We start from the raw sequence: 13,977 nt of genomic DNA on the forward strand, positions 1-13,977 counted from the left end.
GCAGGAGGAGTTCCCTTTTACTTTAGAGAAAGTCAGTCTTTTTGTTCAATTCAGATGTTCAGCTGACTGACTGGATGAGAGCCACTCAATTCGGGAAGGCAATCTGCTTTACTTAATCCACCTATTCAAATGGTAATCTCATGCTAAAACATCATCAGTTTTACCCAGAGTAATATTTAATCAAATATCTGAGCACCTCATGACTCAGTCAAGTTGACTATAAAATTAACCATTACACTGGCAATGACCAGTAAGGGACTCATGACAATAGAGGTACACTGAGAAAAATACATTCAATAATTTCCAGAGGGCATCAGTGGAATTTTCTGATCAGTTAAATGAAGATTCTTGGGGACAATAATTCCATTAGTTGAAAATTTAGGAAAAGAGTGAAAGCTCAGGATACCTCATCCACCAGAGGGCAGACAGCAGAAGCAAGAACTACAATTCTGCAGCCTGTGGCAGGAAAACCACATTCACAGAAAGATAGACAAAATTAAAAGGCAGAGGACTTTGTACCAGATAAAGGAGCAAGATAAAACCCAAGAAAAACAACTAAATGAAGTGGTGATAGGCAGCCTTCCAGTAAAAGAATTCAGAATAATGATAGTGAAGATGATCCAGGACCTTGGAAAAAGAAGGGAGGCAAAGATCGAGAAGATGCAACAATGTTTAACAAAGGCCTAGAAGAATTAAAGAACAAACAAACAGAGATGATCAATACAATAACTGAAATGAAAAATACACAAGAAGGAATCAATAGCACAATAACTGAGGCAGAAGAACAGATAAGTGACCTGGAAGACAGAATGTTGGAATTGACTGCTGCAAAACAGAATAAAGAAAAAAGAATGAAAAGAAATGAAGACAGCCTAAGAGACCTCTGGGACAACATTAAATGCAGCAATGTTCACATTATAATGTGGGGTCCCAGAAGGAGAAGAGAGAGAGGAAGGACCCTAGAAAATATTTGAAGAGATTATAGTCGAAAGATTCCCTAACATGGGAAAGGAAATGGCCACCCAAGTCCAGGAAGTGCAGAGAGTCCCAGGAAGGATAAACCCAAGGAGAAACATGCTGAGACACATGGAAATCATATTGACAAAAATTACATACAAAGAAAAATCATTGAAAGCAATAAGGGAAAAATGACAAATATCATACAAGGGGACTCACATAAGATTAACAGCTGATTTCTCGGCAGAAACTCTACAAGCCAGAAGGGAGTGGCATGATATATTTAAAGTGATGAAAGGGAAGAACCTAAAAACAATATTAGTCTAGCCAGCAAGGATCTCATTCTGATTCAATGGAGAAATCAAAAGCTTTATAGACAAGCAAAAGCTAAGAGAATTCCGCACCACCAAAGCATCTCTACAACAAATACTAAAGGAACTTCTCTAAGTGGGAAACACAAGAGAAGAAAAGGACCTACAAAAACAGACCCATAACAATTAAGAAAATGGTAATAGGAACATGCATATTGATAATTACCTTAAACACAAATGGGTTAAATGTTTCAACCAAAAGACACAGGGTCGCTGAATGGATACAAAAACACACCCCATATATATGCTGTCTACAAGAGACCCACTTCAGACCCAGGGACACATACAGACTGAAAGTGAGGGGATGAAAAAAGATATTCCATGCAAATGGAGATCAAAAGAAAGCTGGAGTAGCAATACTCATATCAGATAAACTAGACTTTAAAATAAAGAATGTTACAAGAGACAAGGAAGGGCACTACATAATGATCAAGGGATCAATCCAAGAAGAAGATATAACAGTGGTAAATATTTATGCACTCAACATAGAGGCACCTCAATACATAAGGCAACTGCTAACAGCTATAAAAGAGGAAAACGACAGTAACACAATAAGAGTGGGGGACTTTAAGATCTCACTTAAACCAATGGACAGATCATCCAGACAGAAAATTAATAAGGAAACACAAGCTTTAAATGACACAATAGAACAGATAGATTTAACTGATATTTATAGGACATTCCATCCAAAAACCACAGATTACACTTTCCCTCAAGTGTGCACGGAAAATTCTTCAGGATAGATCACATCTAGGGTCACAAATCAAGCCTCAGTAAATTTAAGAAAATTGAAATCATATCAAGCATCTTTTCCAACCACAACACTATGAGAGGAGAAATCAATTGCAGGGAAAAAATTTTAAAAACACAAACATATGGAGGCTAAACAATACGTTACTTAATAACCAAGAGATCACTAAAGAAATCAATGAGAAAGTCAGGAAGTACCTAGAGACAAATGACAACGAAATCAAGATGATCCAAAACCTATGGGATGCAGCAAAACAGTTCTTAGAGGGAAGTTTATAGCAATACAAGCCTACCTCAGGACACAAGAAAAATCTCAAATAAACAATCTAAGCTTACACCTAAATGAATTAGAGAAAGAAGAACAAACAAAACCCAAAGTTAGTAGAAGGAAATAAATCATACAGATCAGAGCAGAAATAAATGAAATAGAAACAAAGAAAACAATAGCAAAGATCAGTAAAACTGAAGGCTGGTTCTTTGATAAGATAAACAAAATTAATAAACCTTTAGCCTGACTCATCAAGAAATAGTGGGAGAGGACTCAAGTCAATAAAATTAGAAATGAAAAAGGAGAAGTTACAATGGACAATGCAGAAATACAAAGCATATTAAGAGACTACTAGAGGAAACTCTATGCCAATAAAATGGAGCACCTGTAAGAAATGGACAAATTCTTAGAAAGGTATAACCTTCCATGCCTGAACCAGAAAGAAATAGAAAATATGAACAGACCAATCACAAGTAATGAAATTGAAACTGTGACTAAAAATCTTCCAACAAACAAAAGCCCAGGACCAGATGGCTTCACAGGTGAAATCTATCAAACATTTAGAGAAGAGCTAACACCTATGCTTCTCAAATTCTTCCAAAAACTTGCAGAGGAAGGAACACTCCCAAACTCATTCTATGAAACCACCATCACCCTGATACCAAAACCAGAGAAAGATACTACAAAAAAAGAAAATAACAGACCATTATCACTGATGAATATAGATGCAAATATACTCAACAAAATACTAGCACACAGAATCCAACACATTAAAAGGATCATACACCATGAACAAGTGGGATTTATCCCAGGGGTGCAAGGATTCTTCAATATACGCAAATCAATCAATGTGATACACCATATTAACAAATTGATGTATAAAAACTATATGATCATCTCATAGATGAAGAAAAAACGTTTGACAAAATTCAACACCCATTTATGATAAAAACTCTCCAGAAAGTAGGCATAGAGGGAACCTACCTCAACATAATAAAGGCCATATACGACAAACCCACAGCGAACATCATTCTCAATTTTGAAGAACTGAAAGCATTTCCTGTAAGATCAGGAACAGGACAAGGATATCCACTCTCACCACTGTTATTCAACATAGTTTTGGAAGTTCTTGCCAAAGCAATCAGAGAAGAAAAAAAATAAAAGGAATACAAATTGGAAAAGAAGAAGTAAAACTGTCACTGTTTGCAGATGACATGATGCAATACATAGATAATCCTAAAGATGCCACCAGGAAACTACTAGAGCTAATCAATGAATTTGGTAAATTTGCAGGATACAAAATTAATGCACAGAAATCTCTTGCATTCCTATACACTAACAACGAAAGATCAGAAAGAGAAATTAAGGAAACAATCTCATTCACCATTGCAACAAAAAGAATAAAATACCTAGGAATAAACCTACCTAAGGAGGTAAAAGACCTGTACTCAGAAAACTATAATACAATGATGAAAGAAATAAAAGATGACACAAACAGATGGAGAGATACACCATGTTCTTGGACTGGAAGAATCAATATTGTGAAAATGACTATACTACCCAAAGCAATCTACAGATTCAGTGCAATCCCTATCAAATTACATGTGGCATTTTTTACAGAATTAGAACAAAAATATCTTAAAATTTGTATAGAGACACAAAAGACCCTGAATAGGCAAATCAGTCTTGAGGGAAAAAAACGGATCTGGAAGAATCAGACTCCCTGACATCAGACTATACTACAAAGCTACAGTAATCAAGACAGTATTATATTGGCACAAAAACAGAAATAGAGATCAGTGGAACAAGATAGAAAGCCCAGAGATAAACCCATGCACCTAAGGTCAACTATTCTATGACTAAGGGGGAAGGATATATGATGGAGAAAAGACAGTCTCTTCAATAAGTAGTGCTGGGAAAACTGAAGAGCTACATGTAAAAGAATGAAATTAGAACACTCCCTAACACCATACACAAAAATAAACTCAAAATGGATTAGAGACCTAAATGTAAGTCTGGACACTATAAAATTCTTAGAGGAAAACATAGGAAGAACACTCTTTGGCATAAATCACAGCAAGATCTTTTTTGGCCCACCTCCTAGAGGAATGGAAATAAAAACAAAAATAAACACATTGGACCTAATGAAACTTAAAAGCTTTTGCAAAGCAAAGGAAACTACAATCAAGATGAAAAGACAACCCTCAGAATGGGAGAAAATATTTGCAAATGAATCAATGGACAAAGAATTAATCTCCAAAATATATAAACAGCTCATGCAGTTCAATATTAAAAAAACAAAAACCCAATCAAAAAATGGGCAGAAGACCTAAATAGACATTTCTCCAAAGAAGACATACAGATGGCCAAGAAGCACATGAAAAGCTGCTCAAGATCACTAATTATTAGAGAAATGCAAATCAAAACTACAATGAGGTATCACCTCACGCCAGTTACAATGGGCATCATCAGAAAATCTACAAACAACAAGTGTGGAGAAAAGTGAACCCTCTTGCACTGTTGGTAGGAATGTAATTTTTATAGCCACTATGGAGAACAGTGTGGACGTTCCTTAAAAAACTAAAAATAGAATTACCATATGATCCACCAATCCCACTACTTGGCATATACCCAGAGAAAACCATAATTCAAAAAGACACATGCACCCCAGTGTTCATTGGAGCACTGTTTACATTAGCCAAGTCATGGAAGCAACCTAAATGCCCATTGACAGATGAATGGATAAAGAAGATGTGGTACATATATACAGTGGAATATTACTCAGCCATAAAAAGGACCGAAATTGGCTCATTTGTAGAGACATGAAGGATCTAGAGACTGTATTCAGAGTGAAGTCAGAAATAGAGAAACAAATATCATATATAAACATATATATGTGGAATCTAGAAAAATGTTGCAGATGAACTGGTTTGCAGGGCAGAAACAGAGACACAGATACAGAGAAGAAATGTATCGACACCAAGGTGGGAAAGTGGCAGGGGCTGGTGGTCATCTTGGGATGAATTGGGAAATTGGGATTGACATATATTCACTAATATGTATAAAATAGATAACTAATAAGACCCTGCTGTATAAAAAGTAAATAAAATAAAATTCGAAAATTCAAAAAAAAGAAAAAGAAAAAACAGTGAAGGCTCAGGCAGTGATTGTAGAATTTTTTTTTTAACAAATGAAAAATTGTTTAAATGATTTGAAATACAATATTGTAGCAATTCAATAAAAGGATCTATATCAAAGGAGTAAGGCTTGGACTAGTGATAGAAGTGAACACATAACAATTGATAGGAGGGGTCAGGGAAATAAATCTGATTTAAAACTTTAGCATTAGATTGATAAGAGAGTAAACTTGAAGCCATTGACATTACTTTATGTCATGTATGACCTTGAGTAAGCAGTTTCTGGCCTTTGAAAAAGCTGTTGTGAAGTTGGGTTATTTGCATAGCAATTTTACAATAAAGTCTCCCTCATGTTGTTATTCATTATTTTTGTGTAATATATCCATAAAACAAATTAACGATAAATGTATTATAAGGAGATATAAATATCTGTGGGTGTGGTTATGTTTAGAAATTTTAGTTTAGTTTTTTTTTTTTTTTAAGGCAGAAGGGAGTTATTCTCCTCTCATAAATAAAATGGCATTAATGCTCAATCTACAAAAAAGTAATTCATTTTATACAACAAATATTTTTCCTTGGTTAACTTGAAAAGCTTACTTAGTGGCTGGTCGAATACAAATACTGCTAGGTTATCTTTAGTATACATCTTAAAGCAAATCCAACAAACACATCCAGTTCCATATTTGTAAAGATATCATAGGAGATTAAAACCATCAAAATTAATAGAAATTTTTGAAGGAATTGAATACCTTCTTCTGTGTCCATTTCTCTTATAGAACTGAAGTTATGCTACCCTTGGAATAATAGCTCCATGTAGAATGGAAACACCCCAGCACACACATTCATGTGAGTGAGAGGCATCTAATATCAAATGGCAATGTAATTGTTTACCAAAATGCTGCTGGATGCCTTTGAAAGACCACTTAAATTCCCTTTTCCTAAGGAACATGAATATAGCTCTATATTTTCCATATTAATCTGATTTATAAATTGTAGACTACACCAACATAAATGTCAAAACATAAGTAGGAACGTGACTGTTTTGAATACGAAAGTGTGGTACTCCATGTGCAGTAAATATGGAGGCATAAACATTTAAAATTTTGATTAAATATTGAAGCAATATGATGCCAGTTTAGTTAACACTGATGTTCAGACTATTGAAGATACTTTCATTTTAAAATCAGCCAATCTTACAAGTGACAAATATGAATTATAAAATATTTAGAACCTAGTTTACTGTTTTAGAGATTCACATGTATATTCACATATATATTTTAGCAATTCTCATATATTTAAATCTGTAAAAAATATTGTCAATTGTTTTCATGGGTTTAAATTAATCAATATACACTTCACTTTTAAAATGCTTACAATTATGGAGACTTAGCTGGCAAAGGATGTTGGAAACCCTCCCCTATTTCTTTCTTTCTCAAATGTAGTAAATTGTTTCATGTGGATGATAATATCTCTTAAATTATTTATCCAGGTCTCACCAGCGATATATTTTTTGCAAAAATGGCCAAAGGTTTTCCTCTCTGGGTAGCAGAAATTTTAATTAATAGTTATTCCTCAGCACAAAGGGCTTTTAAAATTCAGGAGAGTAATGGAACTGCTGATAATTTATTTCTTCCAATAGGTTAGGTAGATGGGATTTAGAAGGAAAGTACACCCTTTGTCTTGCTTATCAGGGTAAACTAATTTACTAATTCTCACAATAGATTAAATTTTGTGCCATAAATCCTTTTTTCACATCAGTTTTTATCATCCATCTTATTTTTATCTCTGTTTGCATTCTGAGAAAAAAAGTGAAATACAAACTTTTTGATAAATCTTGATTAACTACAAATCCTATTTAAATATAGTTTTGGTATAGTTATAAATGAAAAAAATAATTTATACACGTGTACATGTTTATTCTAAATAGATATTTTTGCTAATTTCTGAAAACTAATGTCTGCATTTTTATATTTCAAAATGAGTATATTTTTAGATATACTTGATAAAGAAAATGATTTTCTGAGGGCTTTAAAAATAAGGATTCATCAAATGGAGTTTTGATTTTAAAAAGAGTACATATATATTTTATTCTAAAAGTCTTCTTACTGAGTCCCCTTGGAACATTACTGCCCATATCTCAGTATGTTTCTTGTCAATCCCAATGCACCAGAGGCAAAAATAAGTCCATTATATTTTGAAATGTATGTGTGTGTGTGTGCATGTATGTGAACAAGATAGCAGTCCTTTAAGAGAAAAACATAAAAGGTAAGTCGATAAAGCTATATTTTTCAGAATTCAGGTTGTTTTTATTGCTTTTCTGTGAAAGTTAACACAGTAATATAAGAAAACTTCTACTTTAAACAAATCACTTCTTTCAGGCTTTCAAATGTTACTAAATAGTCTTCTAAAATTGTGTTTTGCTTGGTTGCAGTTAAGCTTGAATCCAATACTTATTGAAAAAAAGATTTAGTTTTAAAATAACATGGACCAAGACTAATCATTCATATTTTATATGAGAGAAATATGACCCCTAAACAATTTGAGATGTTAAATAAATATTCCTCTACATTCTAGATTATATCCTAAAGAAGTTTTAACACAATATAGACATTTAGAAAAAACTTGCAGACTTTACTTGTATAAAAAATACTCATTGAAGCTCACTGGAATTTCTTCTTTTAACAGATTTGACAAAATACATGATTGATTATGATTAATTGTCATTCATATAAAAATTCTGAATTACCATTTTTGTTCTAGATCATTATGATCATTTTCAAGCATCATGATTTCTAGAACATAGACATAGAACTCTTCCTCAATCTCTCATTTCTAAATGAAAATACATAAATAATATAAACTGCAAAAACGTGTACATCAACAATGGAAACCTAAGAGTTTTTCAAATGTGTGAAAACAAGAGACTTTTGCTTGAGAAAGAACGTTCGTTGCTGAAATGCAGAGTAGTAAGTTGGGAAATAAATCTATTTGCAAAATTAAAATCAAGACATCCACTCAGTTCCAAATTTTAAAAAGACTGAACAGGGAAATTAAATTCAATGCACAGTCCTGATTGGGTCCTGGATCAAAGGGAAAAAAAATGCTATAAAGGACATTATTGGAGCGATTGGCAAAAAATAAAAACAAAAAAAAAAGCATAGACTATATTAGATAATAGTATCGTATCAATGTTAAATTGCCCGTGTATTATTGTAGTGTTGTTACTTAAGAGAATGTCCTTGTAAGGAAGCATGATGTCTAAAATGTACTCTGAAGTGGCTCAGAAAAATAATAATATGGATTATGTCTCTATCTACATTCAAATCTATATCACTACATTTCTTTAAATCTGTATATAATCAATACCTATACATATACCATATCTATACTCATATCTATATTTACCTGTATTTATATGTGGAGAGGGAGAGAGAGAAAATAAGAGATACTAAGAATATCCTTCTCAGGGAGTTCTCTGGTAGCCTGGTGGTTAGGATTGCCGGCTTCCACTGCTGTGGCCTGGCTCAGTCCCTGGTTGGGGAACTGAGATCCTGCAGGCTGTGTGGCGCAGCCAAAAAAAAAGACTATCCTTCTCTTCACCTCTCTCCTAATAGACAAATATCCTTTGCTACCTACTTTCCAATTGCCTTTCCAGAAACACTCTTCTTCCTTCTCCACATTACTCCCTGCCCCAGGGGACTGACACAAAGGGACCCTATCATAAGGGCTCCCATAATCTTTGGATTCCATTTGAGTTCCACCATTGGGAAACTCTGGCAAGGAATCTGAAGGAAGAAAGAACTTGAGGTCAACATATTTATTCCCCTGCTGAAGATATTGACCCCTTTTAGGTTTTAGTAACCTCTGCCTTTCTTCATGACTTAATGGCTGAGGATGGTAACAGATTTGGACTACTAGACCCATTTTCCCCTGTGATTTCTCTTATACTTTACTAACACCTTTGCAATTATTCCTTTGAAAATAAAACCTTGAATTAAACTTGAATGTGTCCTGTTCCCTTTTGTAATATTGACTTACATAGATGCTAATACTCATTAAGCACTAAGCCACGATCCCAATGTGAAAAGCAGTACATAATTTAAAAAAATCCTTACATATACCATGCAGTTTGTATGATATAATCTGCCTCTGAAAGATGAGAAAATTTAGATCCCTGAGTTTGAGTAACTTGCTACTATGGACTGAACTGTTTTTCCCCAAAATTCATGTCTTAAAGTCTTAACCTCCCATATCACCAAATGGACTTCATTTGGAGATAAGACCTTTAAAGAATGATTAAGTTAGCATTGAGCTATATATACACTACCGAATTTGAAATAGATAGCTAGTGGGAAGGAGCTGCATAGCACAAGGAGACAAGCTTGGTGCTTTGTGAGCACTTAGAGGGGTGGGAAAGGGAGGGTGAGAGGAAGGCTCAAGCGAGAGGGGATATGAGGATGTATGTGTACATTTGGCTGATTCACTTTGTTGTGCAGCAGGAACTAGCACAGCATTGTGAAGCAATTATACTCCAATAAAGATGTAAAAAAAAAAAAAGAATTATTAAGTTAAAATGAGCCATTAGGGTGGGCCCTAATTCAATCTGACCAATGTCCCTATAAAAAGAAGTAATTAGATCAGTTATGTTATTTATCATGATCCCTAGCTCAGAGCACAGAACAATGATTTAGCATGATGCAGGGCACATATAATAAATGCTTGAAAAAAAAAATAAAGTAATAATAATCAACTTTAATACAAAGTATTCAAAAACAAGATTCAATTTAATATTACATTTAAAAATTGAGACACTTTATAAAATTGTGAAATACAGTCACACTGTTTTTCTTCTCAAATTATAATCCTTAGGATCTTGTGAATCTTTTCAGCTCAAATAGTAAAATATACTAGGATAAGGAAGAACTTTTGATGCATGTACCTTTTAGAGCTGAAAAGGCATTCCATCATCATTAAGTGGTGGCATTTTCCATCAGGTTTTAAGAGTTATTGGAAGATAACTCTGCTTTCCATCATAGTCCTTATCACTGTCTGACATACTGTGTAATTATCAAATTATATGTTAATTTCCTGTGTCTTATAACTAAACTGTAAGCTTCATGAGAGCAAAAGCTTCTCTTGTTTTACTTAATGCTGTTTATCCAGAGCCTACAATTGTTATTTTAGGTACCAATAAGTACCTACAGAATGTAGGTACCAGTAGAGGTTAGTGGAATAAATGTGTGAATCATGAATGAATAAATTAGCTCCAAGGATAGCTGCTATCATTGAAGTAAGGGAGAAGACGGATAAAGAGCTCTGGAGGTACATTCAGTCCTCTCACAAAATACAACTGGTATGCAGCCTTCTGAGAACCAGAGAAAATAGAAAATAGCAAGAGGAATTTTACAATACCTCTGTTGACATTTCCTCACATTAACATAAACACTATTCTTAGTTTAAAGTTAAATGCCTTCATCACTGTCCTTCAGAACAATAGTTTCCAGACATTAGAAATTCCATGTATAATTATTTAATTATTTTAAATAGAAGAGGTAGCAAGAGTTAGTGATTTAGAAGAATGAAAGAACTCTACATAATGAAAATGTAAAAATATTGGTTAGAAAGAAATATCATTAAATAGAGTCATATCTCCAATGTGAGAGTTATTAAAGCCACCTTGAATCTATACTCTAACTTTCATTATCAGAAGGTTTAAAAATCATTTGAAATAGAAGGGACCCAACTGTTCCATTCTAAAGATGATAAAAATCTCTCTCCCAGGACTGTGAATGGTCAGTAATCTCATCTGGAAAAATTACACTACAATAATGCAGTAACTTTATAAATTTCTGGAAAATTAAAGTGATTGTCATAAATTATGGATGAAATATCTCATCACAAGCCCACTTTGTGAAAGAAATGTTAGTGTATTCTTCTTAAAGATTAAAAGGGAGGGTTTGGGTTCTCTCAGATAATGATTATTGGACTACAGAGCTGATGATGAATTCTAATACATGTAAAAATTTTATTGAATCCATAGGACTCATTCATGTATGAGTCAAAATCATAATTTGTGAGTTCAGATAACATTTCTAAGTAACATGTTCCAGTTTTTCTTCCAAAATAATATTATTGCTGTGACTAATAATGTTTGTTATGGTATGACTAGCACTGTTTTTCTACTGACTTAAGTTGATTTTGGCTGATGAGTAACAGTAAGAAGTATCATTGGAATTGGGTTATTCATTCAACATTTAGCACGTGAAATTTTGTCCTTCAACTTAATGGTATTTGAAAGGAACCTAGGCAATAGGAATAGAGAAAGGAAGTGAGGAGTTGTGAGGAAATATAGTACTGCTTTAATTTATACACTTTAAAATCGAATGAAATTTGCATCCGTCTTGTCCTCACTATTCTTTATAATTATTTCTACCAAAAAGACATTTTCCAAAGGCTAAAATGATTGTATACACTTTTGCCCACCTACATGTTTCAATCCTCCTCACAATCATTTGTATGCTTAGAAAGTCACCAAATTTTGCTTAACCAAGGTACAAGTTGATAAATATATTTAAAAAAATATTTTGTGTGAAAATTTGGAAAACATCTATATGCTTACATGATCACAGAGACAATTTGTGCTGTTACAACCTCAAAATTTCAGAGAAACTCAAAACCATTAAAATATGTTTCTATAAGTTTGTATATGTTTAATAGCCAGGTTATATTATAATCTAATACACATAGAAAAATAAATTGGTAATTCCGTAAACTGTTTTCCTATTTGTACGTATTTGCATGTAATTTCGACTTTAAGACCACACTAGTATTTTCAGTTTAAAGATCCAAATGAAGTTCTGGACGTCTTGATGATTTTGCAAATCCAACCTCCCTGTTGTTCACATCCAAATGTTTATGGTTACCCTTCCCACAGTCTTTCAAACCATACTTGGCCAATCAACAGTTTCAGAAATATCCAGGAGGTGACTCTTTCTCACCACCTTCCAACTTGGTGCATGTAACCATCATCTCTCTTTGGGATTACTGTAATAGCTTCCACCCTTGTCCTTCTTCCTTACACTTCATCCTCTCAACAGAGTAGCCAGAGTGATAAAATTAAACAATCCCAATTGTGTAACTCCTCTGCTCAAAGGATAAAAGAAGTCCTTTAACTGCTCAGAATATCTTCACTTTCCAGAAAGCCTGATGACCTCTCTGACCTTGACTATCGAGTTCACTGTCCTTTATTCCACTCCACTCTTGCCCAAAGACTTTCTTTTTGTTTTGTGAACACATCAAGCATTTTTTTTTTCTACAAATTTTTGTAGTTACTCTATTGAAACACTTTCATTCATGACCTGCTCTCTCCTTTCAGGTATTTGCTCAAATGTCCTATTTTGAATGAGGCCTTCCCTGACTATCCTACTTAAAATTACTTCCCTTTTCCTATCCCAACATCAGCTTTCCTTTCTTTTAGCTTCTTATTTTAATCACCTATCAACTGTATGTTTACCTGTTTAATATCAGCCTGTCATTAGAATTTAAAGATCACAAAATTGTGGATTATTATTGTCTGTTTTCTTGAGTGCTCTATTTCCAATATCTTGAAATAATTCTTGTCTTATAATCTTATGCTCATGAATTGATGAACTATTATAAATGAAATAGCACATTTTATGGCTGGTGTTTTCTTCCAAGAAAACTGGACACATTTTATGGATATTTTCTCATAGAAAAAGCATCTCAAGAGAAGGCATATATCAGTAGGTCTATTCTTGCTGTTATTATGATGTGTAAAAGTGATTATTACCAGTAGAAATACCATCCCTAGAAAAAAATTGCCTCCATATTATGCATAACTTTGATCTAGATAAAGGACAAAGTGCTCATTTCTTTTAAGCATATAGTATTAAAGTTCACATTATTTTTTGAATAATGAATAGATCTTTTTGCAGGGTTCAGAAAAATTGAGACGTTGCATTCATTAAACAAAACACCCTAAATAAAAATGATATATGGCAGGTCTATCAGTTTCCTACTAAATTTTAGAAGTTGACATAAAAGCAAGAAATTAAATTATATAATCATTCTAAATTGTTTAAAACCACATGCATATCAAGTATTGTATATGCCTAATAATGGTGAATAGTTCCATTCACAGTCTCCATAAAAGTTTCTTCATTAGCCTCACTCCCTATGCATAGGATTTGTTAAAAAAATACAGTTTTATATCATGATATTATAGAATATATACAGAAAAATCCACTATTTTGGGTATAGAGATTTCCAAGGTAATTTTTTTTCTGTTGAACCCATCCTTTTATTAAATATTAATTAAATGTAGTGTACAAGGTCAAATCACCTATGTAATATGTTACCGAAATTCCTTCAGTGAAGAACCCCTATTCACTTTAAGATTGGTCATTCACATGCTCAGCATTAATTAAATATCAAATATTGTCACAACTTTGTAAGCACACACACAAACTCACTT

This window comes from Stenella coeruleoalba (assembly GCF_951394435.1).
Source record: "Stenella coeruleoalba genome assembly, chromosome: 4".
Taxonomy (NCBI): Eukaryota; Metazoa; Chordata; class Mammalia; order Artiodactyla; family Delphinidae; genus Stenella; species Stenella coeruleoalba.